Source organism: Telmatherina bonti (genome assembly GCF_933228915.1).
Source record: "Telmatherina bonti genome assembly, chromosome: 14".
NCBI lineage: Eukaryota > Metazoa > Chordata > Actinopteri > Atheriniformes > Telmatherinidae > Telmatherina > Telmatherina bonti.
The window spans coordinates 4455761-4481125 of NC_136612.1; the positions used below are offsets into that span (position 1 = coordinate 4455761).

At 44.4% G+C, this 25365-nt stretch overlaps 1 protein-coding gene across 1 annotated transcript in view; it reads right to left on the reverse strand.

The window, feature by feature from the left end:
• The window catches only part of LOC306765241 (proline-rich protein 12-like), a gene marked incomplete at both ends in the record, with an annotated part of 489381 nt that overhangs the window by 102295 nt on the left and 361721 nt on the right, over nucleotides 1-25365 (reverse strand).

Here is a 25365-nt window from a genome sequence, read left to right on the forward strand (position 1 = left end):
TAAAATGGGACTATGACGGAACAGTTTAAAACATAAAGCGGGACTACGATGGAACAGTTTAAAACGTAAAGCGGGACTACGACAGAACGGTTTAAAGCGGGACTACGATGGAACAGTTTAAAACGTAATGCGGGACTACGATGGAACAGTTTAAAACGTAAAGCGGGACTACAATGGAACGGTTTAAAACGTAAAGCGGGACTGCGATGGAACGGTTTAAAACGTAAAGCGGGACTGCGATGGAACGGTTTAAAACGTAAAACGGGACTACGACAGAACGGTTTAAAATGGGACTATGACGGAACAGTTTAAAACATAAAGCGGGACTACGATGGAACAGTTTAAAACGTAAAGCGGGACTACGACAGAACGGTTTAAAGCGGGACTACGATGGGACGGTTTAAAACATAAAACGGGACTACGATGGAACGGTTTAAAACATAAAACGGGACTACGACAGAACGGTTTAAAATGGGACTACGATGGGACGGTTTAAAACGTAAAACGGGATTACGACAGAACGGTTTAAAATGGGACTACGATGGAACGGTTTAAAACGTAAAACGGGACTACGACAGAACGGTTTAAAACGGGACTACGATGGAACGGTTTAAAACGTAAAACGGGACTACGATGGAACGGTTTAAAACGTAAAGCGGGACTGCGATGGAACGGTTTAAAACGTAAAGCGGGACTACGATGGAACGGTTTAAAACGTAAAGCGGGACTGCAATGGAATGGTTTAAAACGTAAAGCGAGACTGCGATGGAACGGTTTAAAACGTAAAACGGGACTACGACAGAACGGTTTAAAATGGGACTATGACGGAACAGTTTAAAACATAAAGCGGGACTACGATGGAACGGTTTAAAACGTAAAGCGGGACTGCGATGGAACGGTTTAAAACGTAAAGCGGGACTGCGATGGAACGGTTTAAAACGTAAAACGGGACTACGACAGAAGGGTTTAAAATGGGACTACGACGGAACGGTTTAAAACATAAAGCGGGACTACGATGTAACGGTTTAAAACATAAAACGGGACTACGACGGAACGAATTAAAACGTAAAGCGGGACTACGACGGAACGGTTTAAAACGTAAAGCGGGACTACGATGGAACAGTTTAAAAGATAAAGCGGGACTACGACGGAACGGTTTAAAACGTAAAACGGGATTACAACGGAACAGTTTAAAACGTAAAGCGGGACTACGATGGAACGGTTTAAAACGTAAAGCGGGACTACGATGGAACGGTTTAAAGCGGGACTACGATGGAAAGGTTTAAAACGTAAAGCGGGACTGCGATGGAACGGTTTAAAACGTAAAGGGGGACTACGATGGAACGGTTTAAAACGTAAAGCGGGACTGCGATGGAACGGTTTAAAACGTAAAGCGGGACTGCGATGGAACGGTTTAAAACGTAAAACGGGACTACGACAGAACGGTTTAAAATGGGACTATGACGGAACAGTTTAAAACATAAAGCGGGACTACGATGGAACAGTTTAAAACGTAAAGCGGGACTACGACAGAACGGTTTAAAGCGGGACTACGATGGAACAGTTTAAAACGTAATGCGGGACTACGATGGAACAGTTTAAAACGTAAAGCGGGACTACAATGGAACGGTTTAAAACGTAAAGCGGGACTGCGATGGAACGGTTTAAAACGTAAAGCGGGACTGCGATGGAACGGTTTAAAACGTAAAACGGGACTACGACAGAACGGTTTAAAATGGGACTATGACGGAACAGTTTAAAACATAAAGCGGGACTACGATGGAACAGTTTAAAACGTAAAGCGGGACTACGACAGAACGGTTTAAAGCGGGACTACGATGGAACAGTTTAAAACGTAATGCGGGACTACGATGGAACAGTTTAAAACGTAAAGCGGGACTACGATGGAACAGTTTAAAACGTAAAGCGGGACTACGATGGAACGGTTTAAAGCGGGACTACGATGGAACGGTTTAAAACGTAAAGCGGGACTGCGATGGAACGGTTTAAAACGTAAAGCGGGACTACGATGGAACGGTTTAAAATGTAAAGCGGGACTGCGATGGAATGGTTTAAAATGTAAAGCGGGACTGCGATGGAACGGTTTAAAACGTAAACCGGGACTACGACAGAACGGTTTAAAATGGGACTATGACGGAACAGTTTAAAACATAAAGCGGGACTACGATGGGACGGTTTAAAACATAAAACGGGACTACGACAGAACGGTTTAAAACGGGACTACGATGGGACGGTTTAAAACATAAAACGGGACTACGACAGAACGGTTTAAAACGGGACTACAATGGAACGGTTTAAAACATAAAACGGGACTACGACAGAACGGTTTAAAGCGGGACTACGATGGGACGGTTTAAAACATAAAACGGGACTACGATGGAACGGTTTAAAACATAAAACGGGACTACGACAGAACGGTTTAAAATGGGACTACGATGGGACGGTTTAAAACGTAAAACGGGATTACGACAGAACGGTTTAAAATGGGACTACGATGGAACGGTTTAAAACGTAAAACGGGACTACGACAGAACGGTTTAAAACGGGACTACGATGGAACGGTTTAAAACGTAAAACGGGACTACGATGGAACGGTTTAGAACGTAAAGCGGGACTATGATGGAACGGTTTAAAACGTAAAGCGGGACTGCGATGGAACGGTTTAAAACGTAAAGCGGGACTACGATGGAACGGTTTAAAACGTAAAGCGGGACTACGATGGAACGGTTTAAAACGTAAAGCGGGACTGCGATGGAACGGTTTAAAACGTAAAGCGGGACTACGATGGAACGGTTTAAAACGTAAAGCGGGACTGCGATGGAACGGTTTAAAACGTAAAGCGGGACTGCGATGGAACGGTTTAAAACGTAAAACGGGACTACGACAGAACGGTTTAAAATGGGACTATGACGGAACAGTTTAAAACATAAAGCGGGACTACGATGGAACAGTTTAAAACGTAAAGCGGGACTACGACAGAACGGTTTAAAGCGGGACTACGATGGAACAGTTTAAAACGTAAAGCGGGACTACGATGGAACGGTTTAAAACGTAAAGCGGGACTACGATGGAATGGTTTAAAGCGGGACTACGATGGAACGGTTTAAAATGTAAAGCGGGACTGCGATGGAACGGTTTAAAACGTAAAGCGGGACTACGATGGAACGGTTTAAAATGGGACTATGACGGAACAGTTTAAAACATAAAGCGGGACTACGATGGAACGGTTTAAAACGTAAAGCGGGACTGCGATGGAACGGTTTAAAACGTAAAGCGGGACTGCGATGGAACGGTTTAAAACGTAAAACGGGACTACGACAGAAGGGTTTAAAATGGGACTACGACGGAACGGTTTAAAACATAAAGCGGGACTACGATGTAACGGTTTAAAACATAAAACGGGACTACGACGGAACGAATTAAAACGTAAAGCGGGACTACGACGGAACGGTTTAAAACGTAAAGCGGGACTACGACAGAACGGTTTAAAACGTAAAGCGGGACTACGATGGAACAGTTTAAAAGATAAAGCGGGACTACGACGGAACGGTTTAAAACGTAAAACGGGATTACAACGGAACAGTTTAAAACGTAAAGCGGGACTACGATGGAACGGTTTAAAACGTAAAGCGGGACTACGATGGAACGGTTTAAAGCGGGACTACGATGGAACGGTTTAAAAGGTAAAGCGGGACTGCGATGGAACGGTTTAAAACGTAAAGGGGGACTACGATGGAACGGTTTAAAACGTAAAGCGGGACTGCGATGGAACGGTTTAAAACGTAAAGCGGGACTGCGATGGAACGGTTTAAAACGTAAAACGGGACTACGACAGAACGGTTTAAAATGGGACTATGACGGAACAGTTTAAAACATAAAGCGGGACTACGATGGAACAGTTTAAAACGTAAAGCGGGACTACGACAGAACGGTTTAAAGCGGGACTACGATGGAACAGTTTAAAACGTAATGCGGGACTACGATGGAACAGTTTAAAACGTAAAGCGGGACTACAATGGAACGGTTTAAAACGTAAAGCGGGACTGCGATGGAACGGTTTAAAACGTAAAGCGGGACTGCGATGGAACGGTTTAAAACGTAAAACGGGACTACGACAGAACGGTTTAAAATGGGACTATGACGGAACAGTTTAAAACATAAAGCGGGACTACGATGGAACAGTTTAAAACGTAAAGCGGGACTACGACAGAACGGTTTAAAGCGGGACTACGATGGAACAGTTTAAAACGTAATGCGGGACTACGATGGAACAGTTTAAAACGTAAAGCGGGACTACGATGGAACTGTTTAAAACGTAAAGCGGGACTACGATGGAACGGTTTAAAGCGGGACTACGATGGAACGGTTTAAAACGTAAAGCGGGACTGCGATGGAACGGTTTAAAACGTAAAGCGGGACTGCGATGGAACGGTTTAAAACGTAAAACGGGACTACGACAGAACGGTTTAAAATGGGACTATGACGGAACAGTTTAAAACATAAAGCGGGACTACGATGGAACAGTTTAAAACGTAAAGCGGGACTACGACAGAACGGTTTAAAGCGGGACTACGATGGAACAGTTTAAAACGTAAAGCGGGACTACGATGGAACGGTTTAAAACGTAAAGCGGGACTACGATGGAATGGTTTAAAGCGGGACTACGATGGAACGGTTTAAAATGTAAAGCGGAACTGCGATGGAACGGTTTAAAACGTAAAGCGGGACTACGATGGAACGGTTTAAAACGTAAAGCGGGACTGCAATGGAATGGTTTAAAACGTAAAGCGAGACTGCGATGGAACGGTTTAAAACGTAAAACGGGACTACGACAGAACGGTTTAAAATGGGACTATGACGGAACAGTTTAAAACATAAAGCGGGACTACGATGGAACGGTTTAAAACGTAAAGCGGGACTGCGATGGAACGGTTTAAAACGTAAAGCGGGACTGCGATGGAACGGTTTAAAACGTAAAACGGGACTACGACAGAAGGGTTTAAAATGGGACTACGACGGAACGGTTTAAAACATAAAGCGGGACTACGATGTAACGGTTTAAAACATAAAACGGGACTACGACGGAACGAATTAAAACGTAAAGCGGGACTACGACGGAACGGTTTAAAACGTAAAGCGGGACTACGACAGAACGGTTTAAAACGTAAAGCGGGACTACGATGGAACAGTTTAAAAGATAAAGCGGGACTACGACGGAACGGTTTAAAACGTAAAACGGGATTACAACGGAACAGTTTAAAACGTAAAGCGGGACTACGATGGAACGGTTTAAAACGTAAAGCGGGACTACGATGGAACGGTTTAAAGCGGGACTACGATGGAACGGTTTAAAACGTAAAGCGGGACTGCGATGGAACGGTTTAAAACGTAAAGCGGGACTGCGATGGAACGGTTTAAAACGTAAAGCGGGACTGCGATGGAACGGTTTAAAACGTAAAACGGGACTACGACAGAACGGTTTAAAATGGGACTATGACGGAACAGTTTAAAACATAAAGCGGGACTACGATGGAACAGTTTAAAACGTAAAGCGGGACTACGACAGAACGGTTTAAAGAGGGACTACGATGGAACAGTTTAAAACGTAATGCGGGACTACGATGGAACAGTTTAAAACGTAAAGCGGGACTACAATGGAACGGTTTAAAACGTAAAGCGGGACTGCGATGGAACGGTTTAAAACGTAAAGCGGGACTGCGATGGAACGGTTTAAAACGTAAAACGGGACTACGATGGAACGGTTTAAAATGGGACTATGACGGAACAGTTTAAAACATAAAGCGGGACTACGATGGAACAGTTTAAAACGTAAAGCGGGACTACGACAGAACGGTTTAAAGCGGGACTACGATGGAACAGTTTAAAACGTAATGCGGGACTACGATGGAACAGTTTAAAACGTAAAGCGGGACTACGATGGAACAGTTTAAAACGTAAAGCGGGACTACGATGGAACGGTTTAAAGCGGGACTACGATGGAACGGTTTAAAACGTAAAGCGGGACTGCGATGGAACGGTTTAAAACGTAAAGCGGGACTACGATGGAACGGTTTAAAATGTAAAGCGGGACTGCGATGGAATGGTTTAAAATGTAAAGCGGGACTGCGATGGAACGGTTTAAAACGTAAACCGGGACTACGACAGAACGGTTTAAAATGGGACTATGACGGAACAGTTTAAAACATAAAGCGGGACTACGATGGGACGGTTTAAAACATAAAACGGGACTACGACAGAACGGTTTAAAACGGGACTACGATGGGACGGTTTAAAACATAAAACGGGACTACGACAGAACGGTTTAAAACGGGACTACAATGGAACGGTTTAAAACATAAAACGGGACTACGACAGAACGGTTTAAAGCGGGACTACGATGGGACGGTTTAAAACATAAAACGGGACTACGATGGAACGGTTTAAAACATAAAACGGGACTACGACAGAACGGTTTAAAATGGGACTACGATGGGACGGTTTAAAACGTAAAACGGGATTACGACAGAACGGTTTAAAATGGGACTACGATGGAACGGTTTAAAACGTAAAACGGGACTACGACAGAACGGTTTAAAACGGGACTACGATGGAACGGTTTAAAACGTAAAACGGGACTACGATGGAACGGTTTAGAACGTAAAGCGGGACTATGATGGAACGGTTTAAAACGTAAAGCGGGACTGCGATGGAACGGTTTAAAACGTAAAGCGGGACTACGATGGAACGGTTTAAAACGTAAAGCGGGACTACGATGGAACGGTTTAAAACGTAAAGCGGGACTGCGATGGAACGGTTTAAAACGTAAAGCGGGACTACGATGGAACGGTTTAAAACGTAAAGCGGGACTGCGATGGAACGGTTTAAAACGTAAAGCGGGACTGCGATGGAACGGTTTAAAACGTAAAACGGGACTACGACAGAACGGTTTAAAATGGGACTATGACGGAACAGTTTAAAACATAAAGCGGGACTACGATGGAACAGTTTAAAACGTAAAGCGGGACTACGACAGAACGGTTTAAAGCGGGACTAAAATGGAACAGTTTAAAACGTAAAGCGGGACTACGATGGAACGGTTTAAATCGTAAAGCGGGACTACGATGGAATGGTTTAAAGCGGGACTACGATGGAACGGTTTAAAATGTAAAGCGGGACTGCGATGGAACGGTTTAAAACGTAAAGCGGGACTACGATGGAACGGTTTAAAACGTAAAGCGGGACTGCAATGGAATGGTTTAAAACGTAAAGCGAGACTGCGATGGAACGGTTTAAAACGTAAAACGGGACTACGACAGAACGGTTTAAAATGGGACTATGACGGAACAGTTTAAAACATAAAGCGGGACTACGATGGAACGGTTTAAAACGTAAAGCGGGACTGCGATGGAACGGTTTAAAACGTAAAGCGGGACTGCGTTGGAACGGTTTAAAACGTAAAACGGGACTACGACGGAACGAATTAAAACGTAAAGCGGGACTACGACGGAACGGTTTAAAACGTAAGGCGGGACTACGACAGAACGGTTTAAAACGTAAAGCGGGACTACGATGGAACAGTTTAAAAGATAAAGCGGGACTACGACGGAACGGTTTAAAACGTAAAACGGGATTACAACGGAACAGTTTAAAACGTAAAGCGGGACTACGATGGAACGGTTTAAAACGTAAAGCGGGACTACGATGGAACGGTTTAAAGCGGGACTACGATGGAACGGTTTAAAACGTAAAGCGGGACTGCGATGGAACGGTTTAAAACGTAAAGGGGGACTACGATGGAACGGTTTAAAACGTAAAGCGGGACTGCGATGGAACGGTTTAAAACGTAAAGCGGGACTGCGATGGAACGGTTTAAAACGTAAAACGGGACTACGACAGAACGGTTTAAAATGGGACTATGACGGAACAGTTTAAAACATAAAGCGGGACTACGATGGAACAGTTTAAAACGTAAAGCGGGACTACGACAGAACGGTTTAAAGCGGGACTACGATGGAACAGTTTAAAACGTAATGCGGGACTACGATGGAACAGTTTAAAACGTAAAGCGGGACTACGATGGAACGGTTTAAAACGTAAAGCGGGACTGCGATGGAACGGTTTAAAACGTAAAGCGGGACTGCGATGGAACGGTTTAAAACGTAAAACGGGACTACGACAGAACGGTTTAAAATGGGACTATGACGGAACAGTTTAAAACATAAAGCGGGACTACGATGGAACAGTTTAAAACGTAAAGCGGGACTACGACAGAACGGTTTAAAACGTAAAGCGGGACTACGATGGAACAGTTTAAAAGATAAAGCGGGACTACGACGGAACGGTTTAAAACGTAAAACGGGATTACAACGGAACAGTTTAAAACGTAAAGCGGGACTACGATGGAACGGTTTAAAACGTAAAGCGGGACTACGATGGAACGGTTTAAAGCGGGACTACGATGGAACGGTTTAAAACGTAAAGCGGGACTGCGATGGAACGGTTTAAAACGTAAAGGGGGACTACGATGGAACGGTTTAAAACGTAAAGCGGGACTGCGATGGAACGGTTTAAAACGTAAAGCGGGACTGCGATGGAACGGTTTAAAACGTAAAACGGGACTACGACAGAACGGTTTAAAATGGGACTATGACGGAACAGTTTAAAACATAAAGCGGGACTACGATGGAACAGTTTAAAACGTAAAGCGGGACTACGACAGAACGGTTTAAAGCGGGACTACGATGGAACAGTTTAAAACGTAATGCGGGACTACGATGGAACAGTTTAAAACGTAAAGCGGGACTACAATGGAACGGTTTAAAACGTAAAGCGGGACTGCGATGGAACGGTTTAAAACGTAAAGCGGGACTGCGATGGAACGGTTTAAAACGTAAAACGGGACTACGACAGAACGGTTTAAAATGGGACTATGACGGAACAGTTTAAAACATAAAGCGGGACTACGATGGAACAGTTTAAAACGTAAAGCGGGACTACGACAGAACGGTTTAAAGCGGGACTACGATGGAACAGTTTAAAACGTAAAGCGGGACTGCGATGTAACGGTTTAAAACGTAAAGCGGGACTACGATGGAACGGTTTAAAATGTAAAGCGGGACTGCGATGGAATGGTTTAAAATGTAAAGCGGGACTGCGATGGAACGGTTTAAAACGTAAACCGGGACTACGACAGAACGGTTTAAAATGGGACTATGACGGAACAGTTTAAAACATAAAGCGGGACTACGATGGGACGGTTTAAAACATAAAACGGGACTACGACAGAACGGTTTAAAACGGGACTACGATGGGACGGTTTAAAACATAAAACGGGACTACGACAGAACGGTTTAAAACGGGACTACAATGGAACGGTTTAAAACATAAAACGGGACTACGACAGAACGGTTTAAAGCGGGACTACGATGGGACGGTTTAAAACATAAAACGGGACTACGATGGAACGGTTTAAAACATAAAACGGGACTACGACAGAACGGTTTAAAATGGGACTACGATGGGACGGTTTAAAACGTAAAACGGGATTACGACAGAACGGTTTAAAATGGGACTACGATGGAACGGTTTAAAACGTAAAACGGGACTACGATGGAACGGTTTAAAACGTAAAACGGGACTACGATGGAACGGTTTAGAACGTAAAGCGGGACTATGATGGAACGGTTTAAAACGTAAAGCGGGACTGCGATGGAACGGTTTAAAACGTAAAGCGGGACTACGATGGAACGGTTTAAAACGTAAAGCGGGACTACGATGGAACGGTTTAAAACGTAAAGCGGGACTGCGATGGAACGGTTTAAAACGTAAAGCGGGACTACGATGGAACGGTTTAAAACGTAAAGCGGGACTGCGATGGAACGGTTTAAAACGTAAAGCGGGACTGCGATGGAACGGTTTAAAACGTAAAACGGGACTACGATGGAACGGTTTAGAACGTAAAGCGGGACTATGATGGAACGGTTTAAAACGTAAAGCGGGACTGCGATGGAACGGTTTAAAACGTAAAACGGGACTACGATGGAACGGTTTAGAACGTAAAGCGGGACTATGATGGAACGGTTTAAAACGTAAAGCGGGACTGCGATGGAACGGTTTAAAACGTAAAGCGGGACTACGATGGAACGGTTTAAAACGTAAAGCGGGACTACGATGGAACGGTTTAAAACGTAAAGCGGGACTGCGATGGAACGGTTTAAAACGTAAAGCGGGACTACGATGGAACGGTTTAAAACGTAAAGCGGGACTGCGATGGAACGGTTTAAAACGTAAAGCGGGACTGCGATGGAACGGTTTAAAACGTAAAACGGGACTACGACAGAACGGTTTAAAATGGGACTATGACGGAACAGTTTAAAACATAAAGCGGGACTACGATGGAACAGTTTAAAACGTAAAGCGGGACTACGACAGAACGGTTTAAAGCGGGACTACGATGGAACAGTTTAAAACGTAATGCGGGACTACGATGGAACAGTTTAAAACGTAAAGCGGGACTACGACAGAACGGTTTAAAGCGGGACTAAAATGGAACAGTTTAAAACGTAAAGCGGGACTACGATGGAACGGTTTAAATCGTAAAGCGGGACTACGATGGAATGGTTTAAAGCGGGACTACGATGGAACGGTTTAAAATGTAAAGCGGGACTGCGATGGAACGGTTTAAAACGTAAAGCGGGACTGCAATGGAATGGTTTAAAACGTAAAGCGAGACTGCGATGGAACGGTTTAAAACGTAAAACGGGACTACGACAGAACGGTTTAAAATGGGACTATGACGGAACAGTTTAAAACATAAAGCGGGACTACGATGGAACGGTTTAAAACGTAAAACGGGACTACGACAGAAGGGTTTAAAATGGGACTACGACGGAACGGTTTAAAACATAAAGCGGGACTACGATGTAACGGTTTAAAACATAAAACGGGACTACGACGGAACGAATTAAAACGTAAAGCGGGACTACGACGGAACGGTTTAAAACGTAAGGCGGGACTACGACAGAACGGTTTAAAACGTAAAGCGGGACTACGATGGAACAGTTTAAAAGATAAAGCGGGACTACGACGGAACGGTTTAAAACGTAAAACGGGATTACAACGGAACAGTTTAAAACGTAAAGCGGGACTACGATGGAACGGTTTAAAACGTAAAGCGGGACTACGATGGAACGGTTTAAAGCGGGACTACGATGGAACGGTTTAAAACGTAAAGCGGGACTGCGATGGAACGGTTTAAAACGTAAAGGGGGACTACGATGGAACGGTTTAAAACGTAAAGCGGGACTGCGATGGAACGGTTTAAAACGTAAAGCGGGACTGCGATGGAACGGTTTAAAACGTAAAACGGGACTACGACAGAACGGTTTAAAATGGGACTATGACGGAACAGTTTAAAACATAAAGCGGGACTACGATGGAACAGTTTAAAACGTAAAGCGGGACTACGACAGAACGGTTTAAAGCGGGACTACGATGGAACAGTTTAAAACGTAATGCGGGACTACGATGGAACAGTTTAAAACGTAAAGCGGGACTACGATGGAACGGTTTAAAACGTAAAGCGGGACTGCGATGGAACGGTTTAAAACGTAAAGCGGGACTGCGATGGAACGGTTTAAAACGTAAAACGGGACTACGACAGAACGGTTTAAAATGGGACTATGACGGAACAGTTTAAAACGTAAAGCGGGACTACGACAGAACGGTTTTAAAGCGGGACTACGATGGAACAGTTTAAAACGTAATGCGGGACTACGATGGAACAGTTTAAAACGTAAAGCGGGACTACGATGGAACAGTTTAAAACGTAAAGCGGGACTACGATGGAACGGTTTAAAGCGGGACTACGATGGAACGGTTTAAAACGTAAAGCGGGACTGCGATGGAACGGTTTAAAACGTAAAGCGGGACTACGATGGAACGGTTTAAAACGTAAAGCGGGACTGCGATGGAACGGTTTAAAACGTAAAGCGGGACTGCGATGGAACGGTTTAAAACGTAAAACGGGACTACGACAGAACGGTTTAAAATGGGACTATGACGGAACAGTTTAAAACATAAAGCGGGACTACGATGGAACAGTTTAAAACGTAAAGCGGGACTACGACAGAACGGTTTAAAGCGGGACTACGATGGAACAGTTTAAAACGTAAAGCGGGACTACGATGGAACAGTTTAAAACGTAAAGCGGGACTACGATGGAACGGTTTAAAGCGGGACTACGATGGAACGGTTTAAAACGTAAAGCGGGACTACGATGGGACGGTTTAAAACATAAAACGGGACTACGACAGAACGGTTTAAAATGGGACTACGATGGGACGGTTTAAAACGTAAAACGGGACTACGACAGAACGGTTTAAAATGGGACTACGATGGAACGGTTTAAAACGTAAAACGGGACTACGACAGAACGGTTTAAAACGGGGCTACGATGGAACGGTTTAAAACGTAAAACGGGACTGCGATGGAACGGTTTAAAACGTAAAGGGGGACTACGATGGAACGGTTTAAAACGTAAAGCGGGACTGCGATGGAACGGTTTAAAACGTAAAGCGGGACTGCGATGGAACGGTTTAAAACGTAAAACGGGACTACGACAGAACGGTTTAAAATGGGACTATGACGGAACAGTTTAAAACATAAAGCGGGACTACGATGGAACAGTTTAAAACGTAAAGCGGGACTACGACAGAACGGTTTAAAGCGGGACTACGATGGAACAGTTTAAAACGTAATGCGGGACTACGATGGAACAGTTTAAAACGTAAAGCGGGACTACGATGGAACGGTTTAAAACGTAAAGCGGGACTGCGATGGAACGGTTTAAAACGTAAAGCGGGACTGCGATGGAACGGTTGCAAAACGTAAAACGGGACTACGACAGAACGGTTTAAAATGGGACTATGACGGAACAGTTTAAAACATAAAGCGGGACTACGATGGAACAGTTTAAAACGTAAAGCGGGACTACGACAGAACGGTTTAAAGCGGGACTACGATGGAACAGTTTAAAACGTAATGCGGGACTACGATGGAACAGTTTAAAACGTAAAGCGGGACTACGATGGAACAGTTTAAAACGTAAAGCGGGACTACGATGGAACGGTTTAAAGCGGGACTACGATGGAACGGTTTAAAACGTAAAGCGGGACTGCGATGGAACGGTTTAAAACGTAAAGCGGGACTACGATGGAACGGTTTAAAATGTAAAGCGGGACTGCGATGGAATGGTTTAAAATGTAAAGCGGGACTGCGATGGAACGGTTTTAAACGTAAACCGGGACTACGACAGAACGGTTTAAAATGGGACTATGACGGAACAGTTTAAAACATAAAGCGGGACTACGATGGAACGGTTTAAAACATAAAGAGGGACTGTGATGGAACGGTTTAAAACGTAAAGCGGGACTGCGATGGAACGGTTTAAAACGTAAAACGGGACTACGACAGAACGGTTTAAAATGGGACTACGACGGAACGGTTTAAAACATAAAGCGGGACTACGATGGAACGGTTTAAAACGTAAAGCGGGACTACGACGGAACGGTTTAAAACATAAAGCGGGACTACGATGGAACGGTTTAAAACATAAAACGGGACTACGATGGAACAGTTTAAAGCGGGACTACGACAGAACGGTTTAAAGCGGGACTACGACAGAACAGTTTAAAGCGGGACTACGATGGGACGGTTTAAAACATAAAGCGGGACTACGATGGGACGGTTTAAAACATAAAACGGGACTACGACAGATCGGTTTAAAACGGGACTACGATGGGACGGTTTAAAACATAAAATGGGACTACGACAGAACGGTTTAAAGCGGGACTACGATGGGACGGTTTAAAACATAAAACGGGACTACGACAGAACGGTTTAAAATGGGACTACGATGGGACGGTTTAAAACGTAAAACGGGACTACGACAGAACGGTTTAAAATGGGACTACGATGGAACGGTTTAAAACGTAAAACGGGACTACGACAGAACGGTTTAAAATGGGACTACGATGGAACGGTTTAAAACGTAAAACGGGACTACGACAGAACGGTTTAAAACGGGGCTACGATGGAACGGTTTAAAACGTAAAACGGGACTGCGATGGAACGGTTTAAAACGTAAAGGGGGACTACGATGGAACGGTTTAAAACGTAAAGCGGGACTGCGATGGAACGGTTTAAAACGTAAAGCGGGACTGCGATGGAACGGTTTAAAACGTAAAACGGGACTACGACAGAACGGTTTAAAATGGGACTATGACGGAACAGTTTAAAACATAAAGCGGGACTACGATGGAACAGTTTAAAACGTAAAGCGGGACTACGACAGAACGGTTTAAAGCGGGACTACGATGGAACAGTTTAAAACGTAATGCGGGACTACGATGGAACAGTTTAAAACGTAAAGCGGGACTACGATGGAACGGTTTAAAACGTAAAGCGGGACTGCGATGGAACGGTTTAAAACGTAAAGCGGGACTGCGATGGAACGGTTGCAAAACGTAAAACGGGACTACGACAGAACGGTTTAAAATGGGACTATGACGGAACAGTTTAAAACATAAAGCGGGACTACGATGGAACAGTTTAAAACGTAAAGCGGGACTACGACAGAACGGTTTAAAGCGGGACTACGATGGAACAGTTTAAAACGTAATGCGGGACTACGATGGAACAGTTTAAAACGTAAAGCGGGACTACGATGGAACAGTTTAAAACGTAAAGCGGGACTACGATGGAACGGTTTAAAGCGGGACTACGATGGAACGGTTTAAAACGTAAAGCGGGACTGCGATGGAACGGTTTAAAACGTAAAGCGGGACTACGATGGAACGGTTTAAAATGTAAAGCGGGACTGCGATGGAATGGTTTAAAATGTAAAGCGGGACTGCGATGGAACGGTTTTAAACGTAAACCGGGACTACGACAGAACGGTTTAAAATGGGACTATGACGGAACAGTTTAAAACATAAAGCGGGACTACGATGGAACGGTTTAAAACATAAAGAGGGACTGTGATGGAACGGTTTAAAACGTAAAGCGGGACTGCGATGGAACGGTTTAAAACGTAAAACGGGACTACGACAGAACGGTTTAAAATGGGACTACGACGGAACGGTTTAAAACATAAAGCGGGACTACGATGGAACGGTTTAAAACGTAAAGCGGGACTACGACGGAACGGTTTAAAACATAAAGCGGGACTACGATGGAACGGTTTAAAACATAAAACGGGACTACGATGGAACAGTTTAAAGCGGGACTACGACAGAACGGTTTAAAGCGGGACTACGACAGAACAGTTTAAAGCGGGACTACGATGGGACGGTTTAAAACATAAAGCGGGACTACGATGGGACGGTTTAAAACATAAAACGGGACTACGACAGATCGGTTTAAAACGGGACTACGATGGGACGGTTTAAAACATAAAATGGGACTACGACAGAACGGTTTAAAGCGGGACTACGATGGGACGGTTTAAAACATAAAACGGGACTACGACAGAACGGTTTAAAATGGGACTACGATGGGACGGTTTAAAACGTAAAACGGGACTACGACAGAACGGTTTAAAATGGGACTACGATGGAACGGTTTAAAACGTAAAACGGGACTACGACAGAACGGTTTAAAACGGGACTACGATGGAAGGGTTTAAAACGTAAAACGGGACTACGATGGAACGGTTTAGAACGTAAAGTGGGACTATGATGGAACGGTTTAAAACGTAAAGCGGGACTGCGATGGAACGGTTTAAAACGTAAAGCGGGACTACGATGGAACGGTTTAAAATGTAAAGCGAGACTACGATGGAACGGTTTAAAACGTAAAGCGGGACTGCGATGGAACGGTTTAAAACGTAAAGCGGGACTACGATGGAACGGTTTAAAACGTAAAGCGGGACTGCGATGGAACGGTTTAAAACGTAAAGCGGGACTGCGATGGAACGGTTTAAAACGTAAAACGGGACTACGACAGAACGGTTTAAAATGGGACTATGACGGAACAGTTTAAAACATAAAGCGGGACTACGATGGAACAGTTTAAAACGTAAAGCGGGACTACGACAGAACGGTTTAAAGCGGGACTACGATGGAACAGTTTAAAACGTAAAGCGGGACTACGATGGAACGGTTTAAAACGTAAAGCGGGACTACGATGGAATGGTTTAAAGCGGGACTACGATGGAACGGTTTAAAATGTAAAGCGGGACTGCGATGGAACGGTTTAAAACGTAAAGCGGGACTACGATGGAACGGTTTAAAACGTAAAGCGGGACTGCGATGGAACGGTTTAAAACGTAAAGCGGGACTACGATGGAACGGTTTAAAACGTAAAGCGGGACTGCGATGGAACGGTTTAAAACGTAAAGCGGTACTGCGATGGAACGGTTTAAAACATAAAACGGGACTACGACAGAACGGTTTAAAATGGGACTACGATGGGACGGTTTAAAACGTAAAACGGGACTACGACAGAACGGTTTAAAATGGGACTACGATGGAACGGTTTAAAACGTAAAACGGGACTACGACAGAACGGTTTAAAACGGGACTACGATGGAACGGTTTAAAACGTAAAACGGGACTACGATGGAACGGTTTAGAACGTAAAGTGGGACTATGATGGAACGGTTTAAAACGTAAAGCGGGACTGCGATGGAACGGTTTAAAACGTAAAGCGGGACTACGATGGAACGGTTTAAAGCGGGACTACGATGGAACGGTTTAAAACGTAAAGCGGGACTGCGATGGAACGGTTTAAAACGTAAAGCGGGACTACGATGGAACGGTTTAAAGCGGGACTACGACAGAACGGTTTAAAGCAGGACTACGATGGGACAGTTTAAAACAAAGCGGGACTACGATGGGACAGTTTAAAACATAAAGCGGGACTACGATGGGACGGTTTAAAACATAAAACGGGACTACGACAGATCGGTTTAAAACGGGACTACGATGGGACGGTTTAAAACATAAAACGGGACTACGACAGAACGGTTTAAAGCGGGACTACGATGGGACGGTTTAAAACATAAAACGGGACTACGATGGAACGGTTTAAAACAAAAAACGGGACTACGACAGAACGGTTTAAAATGGGACTACGATGGGACGGTTTTAAACGTAAAGCGGGACTACGACGGAACGGTTAAAAACATAAAGCGGGACTACGATGGAACGGTTTAAAACATAAAACGGGACTACGACGGAACGAATTAAAACGTAAAGCGGGACTACAACGGAACGGTTTAAAACGTAAAGCGGGACTACGACAGAACGGTTTAAAACGTAAAGCGGGACTACGATGGAACAGTTTTAAAGATAAAGCGGGACTACGACGGAACGGTTTAAAACGTAAAACGGGATTACAACGGAAAAGTTTAAAACGTAAAGCGGGACTACGATGGAACGGTTTAAAACGTAAAGCGAGACTACGATGGAACGGTTTAAAACGTAAAGCGGGACTGCGATGGAACGGTTTAAAACGTAAAGCGGGACTACGATGGAACGGTTTAAAACGTAAAGCGGGACTGCGATGGAACGGTTTAAAACGTAAAGCGGGACTGCGATGGAACGGTTTAAAACGTAAAACGGGACTACGACAGAACGGTTTAAAATGGGACTATGACGGAACAGTTTAAAACATAAAGCGGGACTACGATGGAACAGTTTAAAACGTAAAGCGGGACTACGACAGAACGGTTTAAAGCGGGACTACGATGGAACAGTTTAAAACGTAAAGCGGGACTACGATGGAACGGTTTAAAACGTAAAGCGGGACTACGATGGAATGGTTTAAAGCGGGACTACGATGGAACGGTTTAAAATGTAAAGCGGGACTGCGATGGAACGGTTTAAAACGTAAAGCGGGACTACGATGGAACGGTTTAAAACGTAAAGCGGGACTGCGATGGAACGGTTTAAAACGTAAAGCGGGACTACGATGGAACGGTTTAAAACGTAAAGCGGGACTGCGATGGAACGGTTTAAAACGTAAAGCGGTACTGCGATGGAACGGTTTAAAACATAAAACGGGACTACGACAGAACGGTTTAAAATGGGACTACGATGGGACGGTTTAAAACGTAAAACGGGACTACGACAGAACGGTTTAAAATGGGACTACGATGGAACGGTTTAAAACGTAAAACGGGACTACGACAGAACGGTTTAAAACGGGACTACGATGGAACGGTTTAAAACGTAAAACGGGACTACGATGGAACGGTTTAGAACGTAAAGTGGGACTATGATGGAACGGTTTAAAACGTAAAGCGGGACTGCGATGGAACGGTTTAAAACGTAAAGCGGGACTACGATGGAACGGTTTAAAGCGGGACTACGATGGAACGGTTTAAAACGTAAAGCGGGACTGCGATGGAACGGTTTAAAACGTAAAGCGGGACTACGATGGAACGGTTTAAAGCGGGACTACGACAGAACGGTTTAAAGCAGGACTACGATGGGACAGTTTAAAACAAAGCGGGACTACGATGGGACAGTTTAAAACATAAAGCGGGACTACGATGGGACGGTTTAAAACATAAAACGGGACTACGACAGATCGGTTTAAAACGGGACTACGATGGGACGGTTTAAAACATAAAACGGGACTACGACAGAACGGTTTAAAGCGGGACGACGATGGGACGGTTTAAAACATAAAACGGGACTACGATGGAACGGTTTAAAACAAAAAACGGGACTACGACAGGACGGTTTAAAATGGGACTACGATGGGACGGTTTTAAACGTAAAGCGGGACTACGACGGAACGGTTAAAAACATAAAGCGGGACTACGATGGAATGGTTTAAAACATAAAACGGGACTACGACGGAACGAATTAAAACGTAAAGCGGGACTACAACGGAACGGTTTAAAACGTAAAGCGGGACTACGACAGAACGGTTTAAAACGTAAAGCGGGACTACGATGGAACAGTTTTAAAGATAAAGCGGGACTACGACGGAACGGTTTAAAACGTAAAACGGGATTACAACGGAAAAGTTTAAAACGTAAAGCGGGACTACGATGGAACGGTTTAAAACGTAAAGCGGGACTGCGATGGAACGGTTTAAAACGTAAAACGGGACTACGACAGAACGGTTTAAAATGGGACTATGACGGAACAGTTTAAAACATAAAGCGGGACTACGATGGAACAGTTTAAAACGTAAAGCGGGACTACGACAGAACGGTTTAAAGCGGGACTACGATGGAACAGTTTAAAACGTAAAGCGGGACTACGATGGAACGGTTTAAAGCGGGACTACGATGGAACGGTTTAAAACCTAAAGCGGGACTGCGATGGAACGGTTTAAAACGTAAAGCGGGACTACGATGGATCGGTTTAAAACGTAAAGCGGGACTGCGATGGAATGGTTTAAAACGTAAAACGGGACTACGACAGAACGGTTTAAAATGGGACTATGACGGAACAGTTTAAAACATAAAGCGGGACTACGATGGAACGGTTTAAAACATAAAGCGGGACTGTGATGGAACGGTTTAAAACATAAAGCGGGACTGTGATGGAACGGTTTAAAACGTAAAGCGGGACTACGACAGAACGGTTTAAAATGGGACTACGACGGAACGGTTTAAAACATAAAGCGGGACTACGATGGAACGGTTTAAAACGTAAAGCGGGACTACGATGGAACGGTTTAAAACGTAAAGCGGGACTGCAATGGAATGGTTTAAAACGTAAAGCGAGACTGCGATGGAACGGTGTAAAAAGTAAAACGGGACTACGACAGAACGGTTTAAAATGGGACTATGACGGAACAGTTTAAAACATAAAGCGGGACTACGATGGAACGGTTTAAAACGTAAAGCGGGACTGCGATGGAACGGTTTAAAACGTAAAGCGGGACTGCGATGGAACGGTTTAAAACGTAAAACGGGACTACGACAGAACGGTTTAAAATGGGACTACGACGGAACGGTTTAAAACATAAAGCGGGACTACGATGGAACGGTTTAAAACGTAAAGCGGGACTGCGATGGAACGGTTTAAAACGTAAAGCGGGACTACGATGGAAAGGTTTAAAATGTAAAGCGGGACTGCGATGGAATGGTTTAAAATGTAAAGCGGGACTGCGATGGAACGGTTTTAAACGTAAACCGGGACTACGACAGAACGGTTTAAAATGGGACTATGACGGAACAGTTTAAAACATAAAGCGGGACTACGATGGAACGGTTTAAAACATAAAGAGGGACTGTGATGGAACGGTTTAAAACGTAAAGCGGGACTGCGATGGAACGGTTTAAAACGTAAAACGGGACTACGACAGAACGGTTTAAAATGGGACTACGACGGAACGGTTTAAAACATAAAGCGGGACTACGATGGAACGGTTTAAAACGTAAAGCGGGACTACGACGGAACGGTTTAAAACATAAAGCGGGACTACGATGGAACGGTTTAAAACATAAAACGGGACTACGATGGAACAGTTTAAAGCGGGACTACGACAGAACGGTTTAAAGCGGGACTACGACAGAACAGTTTAAAGCGGGACTACGATGGGACGGTTTAAAACATAAAGCGGGACTACGATGGGACGGTTTAAAACATAAAACGGGACTACGACAGATCGGTTTAAAACGGGACTACGATGGGACGGTTTAAAACATAAAATGGGACTACGACAACGGTTTAAAGCGGGACTACGATGGGACGGTTTAAAACATAAAACGGGACTACGACAGAACGGTTTAAAATGGGACTACGATGGAACGGTTTAAAGCGGGACTACGACAGAACGGTTTAAAGCAGGACTACGATGGGACAGTTTAAAACAAAGCGGGACTACGATGGGACAGTTTAAAACATAAAGCGGGACTACGATGGGACGGTTTAAAACATAAAACGGGACTACGACAGATCGGTTTAAAACGGGACTACGATGGGACGGTTTAAAACATAAAACGGGACTACGACAGAACGGTTTAAAGCGGGACTACGATGGGACGGTTTAAAACATAAAACGGGACTACGATGGAACGGTTTAAAACAAAAAACGGGACTACGACAGAACGGTTTAAAATGGGACTACGATGGGACGGTTTTAAACGTAAAGCGGGACTACGACGGAACGGTTAAAAACATAAAGCGGGACTACGATGGAACGGTTTAAAACATAAAACGGGACTACGACGGAACGAATTAAAACGTAAAGCGGGACTACAACGGAACGGTTTAAAACGTAAAGCGGGACTACGACAGAACGGTTTAAAACGTAAAGCGGGACTACGATGGAACAGTTTTAAAGATAAAGCGGGACTACGACGGAACGGTTTAAAACGTAAAACGGGACTACGACAGAACGGTTTAAAACGGGACTACGATGGAAGGGTTTAAAACGTAAAACGGGACTACGATGGAACGGTTTAGAACGTAAAGTGGGACTATGATGGAACGGTTTAAAACGTAAAGCGGGACTGCGATGGAACGGTTTAAAACGTAAAGCGGGACTACGATGGAACGGTTTAAAACGTAAAGCGAGACTACGATGGAACGGTTTAAAACGTAAAGCGGGACTGCGATGGAACGGTTTAAAACGTAAAGCGGGACTACGATGGAACGGTTTAAAACGTAAAGCGGGACTGCGATGGAACGGTTTAAAACGTAAAGCGGGACTGCGATGGAACGGTTTAAAACGTAAAACGGGACTACGACAGAACGGTTTAAAATGGGACTATGACGGAACAGTTTAAAACATAAAGCGGGACTACGATGGAACAGTTTAAAACGTAAAGCGGGACTACGACAGAACGGTTTAAAGCGGGACTACGATGGAACAGTTTAAAACGTAAAGCGGGACTACGACAGAACGGTTTAAAATGGGACTACGATGGAACGGTTTAAAACGTAAAACGGGACTACGACAGAACGGTTTAAAACGGGACTACGATGGAAGGGTTTAAAACGTAAAACGGGACTACGATGGAACGGTTTAGAACGTAAAGTGGGACTATGATGGAACGGTTTAAAACGTAAAGCGGGACTGCGATGGAACGGTTTAAAACGTAAAGCGGGACTACGATGGAACGGTTTAAAACGTAAAGCGAGACTACGATGGAACGGTTTAAAACGTAAAGCGGGACTGCGATGGAACGGTTTAAAACGTAAAGCGGGACTACGATGGAACGGTTTAAAACGTAAAGCGGGACTGCGATGGAACGGTTTAAAACGTAAAGCGGGACTGCGATGGAACGGTTTAAAACGTAAAACGGGACTACGACAGAACGGTTTAAAATGGGACTATGACGGAACAGTTTAAAACATAAAGCGGGACTACGATGGAACAGTTTAAAACGTAAAGCGGGACTACGACAGAACGGTTTAAAGCGGGACTACGATGGAACAGTTTAAAACGTAAAGCGGGACTACGATGGAACGGTTTAAAACGTAAAGCGGGACTACGATGGAATGGTTTAAAGCGGGACTACGATGGAACGGTTTAAAATGTAAAGCGGGACTGCGATGGAACGGTTTAAAACGTAAAGCGGGACTACGATGGAACGGTTTAAAACGTAAAGCGGGACTGCGATGGAACGGTTTAAAACGTAAAGCGGGACTACGATGGAACGGTTTAAAACGTAAAGCGGGACTGCGATGGAACGGTTTAAAACGTAAAGCGGTACTGCGATGGAACGGTTTAAAACATAAAACGGGACTACGACAGAACGGTTTAAAATGGGACTACGATGGGACGGTTTAAAACGTAAAACGGGACTACGACAGAACGGTTTAAAATGGGACTACGATGGAACGGTTTAAAACGTAAAACGGGACTACGACAGAACGGTTTTAAACGGGACTACGATGGAACGGTTTAAAACGTAAAACGGGACTACGATGGAACGGTTTAGAACGTAAAGTGGGACTATGATGGAACGGTTTAAAACGTAAAGCGGGACTACGATGGAACGGTTTAAAGCGGGACTACGATGGAACGGTTTAAAACGTAAAGCGGGACTGCGATGGAACGGTTTAAAACGTAAAGCGGGACTACGATGGAACGGTTTAAAGCGGGACTACGACAGAACGGTTTAAAGCAGGACTACGATGGGACAGTTTAAAACAAAGCGGGACTACGATGGGACAGTTTAAAACATAAAGCGGGACTACGATGGGACGGTTTAAAACATAAAACGGGACTACGACAGATCGGTTTAAAACGGGACTACGATGGGACGGTTTAAAACATAAAACGGGACTACGACAGAACGGTTTAAAGCGGGACTACGATGGGACGGTTTAAAACATAAAACGGGACTACGATGGAACGGTTTAAAACAAAAAACGGGACTACGACAGAACGGTTTAAAATGGGACTACGATGGGACGGTTTTAAACGTAAAGCGGGACTACGACGGAACGGTTAAAAACATAAAGCGGGACTACGATGGAACGGTTTAAAACATAAAACGGGACTACGACGGAACGAATTAAAACGTAAAGCGGGACTACAACGGAACGGTTTAAAACGTAAAGCGGGACTACGACAGAACGGTTTAAAACGTAAAGCGGGACTACGATGGAACAGTTTTAAAGATAAAGCGGGACTACGACGGAACGGTTTAAAACGTAAAACGGGACTACGACAGAACGGTTTAAAACGGGACTACGATGGAAGGGTTTAAAACGTAAAACGGGACTACGATGGAACGGTTTAGAACGTAAAGTGGGACTATGATGGAACGGTTTAAAACGTAAAGCGGGACTGCGATGGAACGGTTTAAAACGTAAAGCGGGACTACGATGGAACGGTTTAAAACGTAAAGCGAGACTACGATGGAACGGTTTAAAACGTAAAGCGGGACTGCGATGGAACGGTTTAAAACGTAAAGCGGGACTACGATGGAACGGTTTAAAACGTAAAGCGGGACTGCGATGGAACGGTTTAAAACGTAAAGCGGGACTGCGATGGAACGGTTTAAAACGTAAAACGGGACTACGACAGAACGGTTTAAAATGGGACTATGACGGAACAGTTTAAAACATAAAGCGGGACTACGATGGAACAGTTTAAAACGTAAAGCGGGACTACGACAGAACGGTTTAAAGCGGGACTACGATGGAACAGTTTAAAACGTAAAGCGGGACTACGATGGAACGGTTTAAAACGTAAAGCGGGACTACGATGGAATGGTTTAAAGCGGGACTACGATGGAACGGTTTAAAATGTAAAGCGGGACTGCGATGGAACGGTTTAAAACGTAAAGCGGGACTACGATGGAACGGTTTAAAACGTAAAGCGGGACTGCGATGGAACGGTTTAAAACGTAAAGCGGGACTACGATGGAACGGTTTAAAACGTAAAGCGGGACTGCGATGGAACGGTTTAAAACGTAAAGCGGTACTGCGATGGAACGGTTTAAAACATAAAACGGGACTACGACAGAACGGTTTAAAATGGGACTACGATGGGACGGTTTAAAACGTAAAACGGGACTACGACAGAACGGTTTAAAATGGGACTACGATGGAACGGTTTAAAACGTAAAACGGGACTACGACAGAACGGTTTAAAACGGGACTACGATGGAACGGTTTAAAACGTAAAACGGGACTACGATGGAACGGTTTAGAACGTAAAGTGGGACTATGATGGAACAGTTTAAAACGTAAAGCGGGACTGCGATGGAACGGTTTAAAACGTAAAGCGGGACTACGATGGAACGGTTTAAAGCGGGACTACGATGGAACGGTTTAAAACGTAAAGCGGGACTGCGATGGAACGGTTTAAAACGTAAAGCGGGACTACGATGGAACGGTTTAAAGCGGGACTACGACAGAACGGTTTAAAGCAGGACTACGATGGGACAGTTTAAAACAAAGCGGGACTACGATGGGACAGTTTAAAACATAAAGCGGGACTACGATGGGACGGTTTAAAACATAAAACGGGACTACGACAGATCGGTTTAAAACGGGACTACGATGGGACGGTTTAAAACATAAAACAGGACTACGACAGAACGGTTTAAAGCGGGACTACGATGGGACGGTTTAAAACATAAAACGGGACTACGATGGAACGGTTTAAAACAAAAAACGGGACTACGACAGAACGGTTTAAAATGGGACTACGATGGGACGGTTTTAAACGTAAAGCGGGACTACGACGGAACGGTTAAAAACATAAAGCGGGACTACGATGGAACGGTTTAAAACATAAAACGGGACTACGACGGAACGAATTAAAACGTAAAGCGGGACTACAACGGAACGGTTTAAAACGTAAAGCGGGACTACGATGGAACAGTTTTAAAGATAAAGCGGGACTACGACGGAA